The 651-nt window shown below is 39.6% G+C and overlaps 1 non-coding gene across 1 annotated transcript; it reads left to right on the top strand.

Annotated features, from left to right (window-relative positions):
- Positions 1-259: 259 nt before the first annotated feature.
- On the top strand, positions 260-366 carry LOC128040048 (small nucleolar RNA R71). The gene has a single exon (XR_008194708.1). It is a non-coding gene; the product is annotated as a small nucleolar RNA R71 (small nucleolar RNA).
- Positions 367-651: the final 285 nt, after the last annotated feature.

Below are 651 nucleotides of genomic sequence, written 5' to 3' on the forward strand. Positions count from 1 at the left end.
TTTTATCATAGAGGAAATAGACGATACCTGAGCTGATAACGAAGTGAGGGCGTTAACTTCATGACCTCCAGCTACACGTCTTCCTGAAGTTGTTCGATTTGTTGGCCGTTGATAGTTATTACTCGCGATCCTCTCGATGATCTCATAAGGCTCATTACAAGACTTAGAAAAAATTGCCCCATTCGCGGAAGTATCTACCATCAATCTTGTATTTGCATTGAGACCATTATAGAATGTCTCCAACTTGATACAATGAGGAATCCCATGATGAGGACACTTATGAAGTAACTCTTTGAATCGCTCCTAAGCCTCAAACAAAGACTCGTCATCCAATTGTTGGAAAGTTGTGATCTCGTTCCTTAACTTAACATTTTTGCTAGGTGGGAAATACTTAACCAAAAATCTCTCTGCTAATTCTTGCCATGTAGATATGAAACTTGGTGGCAATGAATTAAGCCATGCTCATGCCCGATCTCGTAACAAGTACGAAAATAACTTCAACCTCAGTGCGTCTTCAGTCACACCGGCTATCTTGAATGAATCACTCACCTCCATAAACAATCAAAGGTGGAGATGTGGATCTTCTGTGGGCATACCAGTAAATTGAACCACCATTTGTAGCATTTGAAACATCACTAATTTTAATTCAAA

This window comes from Gossypium raimondii, chromosome 3 (genome assembly GCF_025698545.1).
Source record: "Gossypium raimondii isolate GPD5lz chromosome 3, ASM2569854v1, whole genome shotgun sequence".
In the NCBI taxonomy this organism is placed as follows: domain Eukaryota; kingdom Viridiplantae; phylum Streptophyta; class Magnoliopsida; order Malvales; family Malvaceae; genus Gossypium; species Gossypium raimondii.